General features: G+C 45.4%; 1 pseudogene; it reads left to right on the top strand.

Annotated features, from left to right (window-relative positions):
• Window positions 1-1,762, top strand: part of LOC102181378 — a 73,941-nt pseudogene extending 72,179 nt beyond the window's left edge.

The raw sequence follows: 4,044 nt of genomic DNA, 5'->3' as shown, positions 1-4,044 counted from the left end.
AGGAGACACCTCTAGTGGCCATCTCACACCATTGCAGATGCTGATGAGCCCTGTGCTGAGTTAAGTGACTGCCAGAAAACCAACCATTTGAGATTAAAGGGCCGTCTGGACACTGATCTTCCTGAAATAAATATGGAGACGCCACACAATGCTGGTATGGTGGGAATCACAAGGAGAGGGGAACACTAAGGTCCTCAGTCCTCAAAGAGCTTCAATTCAATCTGAACCCTTAGCTGTATGAACATGGAAGTCAGCTCTAGCAGTCCCTGAAATAGGCCATGTTACAAGAGAAATGGCTGGGGACAGTCCCAGTGTGATGTCCCAGCATAAGTTAACAGGCTCCCTTCCATTCTCAAGTTTTTTCTGGTTTGGATGATAAATTACATGGTCAGCCTAGTACTCGGCTGCATCTTCCCCTTACTCTGGCCAGGTGCCTCCTTTGTGAGTTGGGATACCCAACCCCTCTGTGGGGAGGTTGAATACTAAAGTGAATAAAGGGTGCACAGTGACTGCTCAGCCCCGCCACAGGGTGGAGGCTTCATGTCAGCTCCCTGTGGGAGTTCAGATCAGGCTGATGGGCTCAAAGAAGGCTTTTGAGGAAGAGAGGGAACTTCAGGGATTCTAAAACCGCAAACTCATTGAGCCATATGGAGGGTTGCTTGGCTCTAGGCAGAACTGCACTGGGTTTTATGCAAATGGCATCTCAAGGAGGTCTGCACTGGGGTACTGAGGACTAACTAGGGGTGATGAGGGCTAGGGACTGACCACTGGGAATGGGGAACCAAGGTATGTTACCCAACCAAGCCTGGAGTGGCCAAGGAGGGTGAGTGTGGGCCAAAGGAGGCTTCACAGAGTGCCTGAGTTAACGTGTTGTTCGCACTGCTCTATTTAAGATGGATAACCAACAACGAATTGCTGTGTAGCACAGGGAACTCCGCTCAGTTATATGACAGCCTGATTGGGAGGATATCTTTGGGACCAGGGTACCAGATACATATGGTTGAGTCCCTTTACTGTCCACCTGAAACTCAGAATATTGTTATCAGCTATACTCAATACAAAATAAAATTATTAAATGAAGTATGGATTGTGGGGATGCAGGAGGAGAACCAGCATTCTCTGCAGAGAAAACAAGGAGCAGAACTCAGAAGGAAGGAAACAGGAAGTGAGGAGAACTATGGACACACTTGTTCTTTTCTAAAAAATTATATTGACGTGTGGCTAATCTTCAGTGTTGTGTTAAGTTTCTGCTGCATTGCAATGTGATACACATAAAAAGTGTGGTTATACACATAAAAATACTTTTTCTTATCCTTTTTTCATGTGATTTATCACTGAATATTGAATATAGTTCCTTACGCTCTACAATAGGACATTGTTGTTTTTTCATTCCTCTGTTTCCCCAACTCCCAGTCCTCCACTCACCGCACACCCTTCCTCATGGCAACCTCATGTCCTTGCCCCTGTTTGGTTTTGGTTGAACTCTCATATCCCCTGCTGCTGAGATACTTACCAAAAGAGGGAAATAAAACAAACTGTGCTGGTTCTGGGTATTGGGGGGAGTCACTGGTAAGGGCTCATGCTGACGGGTATATGTCTCTGACTCCCCCAGGATTCTAGAGGCAACTGCTATACAACTTTCAAAGAGAACACAGTGAGGACATCTAGAGAGACCTGGATCCTGGGTGACGTCTTCCTGAGGCTGTATTTCTCAGTCTTTGATCGAGGAAATGACAGGATTGGCCTGGCACGGGCAGTGTAAATGCTTAGAGTGGTTCAGGAATCAGAAAGGCCTCTCCTAACATACACTCACTCATCCCTTTGAACACTCCTTCCCAGGATGCTGGTGAACTGTATTTGGTGGTCTGCACACCCTATTCTCAGTACAGAATAAAGGATTTCACACGTAATGGTGCTGAAACAAAATGGGTGCATCTGTTTGTGCCTGGGAGGTATAGAATGATCAGGGAGGTTCTAAAACCAAGTCTGAATCAAAATTGAGAGTAGCCATACTCCAGCTGGCTTCAAGAAAAGGAAAATTCATTGAAATGATTCTGGGAATCCAGGACACAAGAATCAGAGCAAATGCAAAGATCTCAGTGACTGGATCAAAGAAATCAGAAGTCATCACTTCTCTCTCACTCTCACTCTTTCCCTTCACACTTCTTTGTTGGTCTTAGCCCGGCAACCTTCTTCCTTAAGGCTTCTACACCTTGTGAGGGAGTCCAAGCTATCTGCCCTAGGGTTTTAAATCCTGAAGGCATCACCTAGTAATGAAAGAAGATTGCAGACATCAGAGTTAAAGGTGTTATCTGAATGACCCACCTCAGATCACATGTACAGCCCCAGATCTGCCATCCTGGCAGGGACATGGGGACTTATGATAGGCTTTACATGATAGGCTTATGATAGGCTTTGCTTATGATAGGCTTTTTGGCCCTGACCCAGCAGCACACATGATTGTCAATTTCCTCTGGAATTACATGCCTGAAGCTGGGAACAGGCAGTCCCAAGGATAGCGACTGGCAGACGGTCTAGGCCATAGAAGAGTTTTTGATGACCCACCTACGCCACCACATCCTCATTCAGAGGAATTATAAGGGTAATGAAATAGACTCTCTTCATCCCATCTCAGATGACCTTATCACTGGGCTTCTCCTCCAGGGGATTTTGGGTGAGGTACTTCATGCAGAGCTGGTTCCTTCTTGTTCCCACACCCCTGTCAACCAGCTCTCTGCCACATATGCCTGCTCTGTCCCTTCCAGTCCTACTTGGTAAGTGGTGGCCCCAGTGGATCCCTGAGCCATCCCCCTCCTCCAGGGCCCAGAATGCCCCTTCCTTGGCCTCCAGTGCTGCTGGGGAGAATTCAATGCCTGTAACGGGTACCCAGGGTACATATTGACTTCAGCCTTTCTGAGCTTCCTCCAGATGTGGAGCTACAAAATATTTGCTTGGAGCTGCCATGGTTAGGCAGTTTTGCAGTGGAAGCATCCATTCTTTCCACCTTGAAGCCCTCAGTAGATGCCTCAGCTAAGACAGCAGGGGTTAGAGGTTGACTGCCTTTCAGATTGACTGGTTTGATCTCCTTGTTGTATAAGGGACTCTCAAGAATCTTCTCAAGCACCACAGTTCAAAAGCTCAATTTTTAGCCATTCATCCTTTCTTATGGTCCAGATTGCACATCGGTACCTGGTTACCTGAAAAACCGTAGTTTTGACACTACAGCCCTCTGTAGCAAAGTGAGTCTCTGCTTTTTAGTACACTGTGAAGGTTTTTCATAGCCTTTCTTCCTTCCAAGGAGCACATGTCTTTTCATTTTGTGGCTGCAGTCAAGGTCCATAGTGGTTTTGGGGCCCAAGAAAATAAAATCTGCCGCTGTTTCCACTTTTCCCTCATCCATAAGCCATGACATGCTGTGATAGCATGCCACCAATGTTGAGTGTCTTTTTGTAAATAGTTTTTTAAATGTTGAGTTTAAGCCAGTTTTTGCATCTCCTCTCCTCTTCAAGAGGCTCTTTAGTTCTTCTTTGCTTTCTGCTATTAGGGCAGTGTCATCTTCATATCTGTGGATGTTGATATTTCTCCCAGCAATCTTTATTCCATCTTGTGAATTATGCAGTCCAGCATATTGAATAATGTATCCTATATAGAAGTTACATAACCAGAGTGAGAATGTACACGTTGTCACGCTGCTTTCCCACTTTTAAATCTTTCAGTTGTTCTGTGTCTTATTCTAACTGCCGCTTTTTGAGCTACATACAGGCCTTTCAGGAGATAGGAAAGGTGATCTGGTACTCCCATTTCCTTAAGAATTTCCCACAGTTTGTTGTGGCCCACACAGGGAAAGGCTTTAGCATAGTCAGCGAAGCATACAGAAATATTTTCTGGGATTCCCTTTCTCTAAGATCCAATGGATGTTGGCAATTTGATCTCTTGTTCCTCAAACCAGTATGTACATCTGGAAGTTTTCAGTTCATGTATTGTTGAAGCTTAGCTTGAAGGATTTTGAACATTACCTTGCTAGCAAATGAGATGAGAGCAACT

The sequence above is a fragment of the Capra hircus genome, chromosome 29, assembly GCF_001704415.2.
Source record: "Capra hircus breed San Clemente chromosome 29, ASM170441v1, whole genome shotgun sequence".
Classification (NCBI taxonomy): domain Eukaryota; kingdom Metazoa; phylum Chordata; class Mammalia; order Artiodactyla; family Bovidae; genus Capra; species Capra hircus.
Note: the sequence above shows the minus strand (reverse complement) of the source record. Positions and strands in the feature narration are given on the sequence as shown.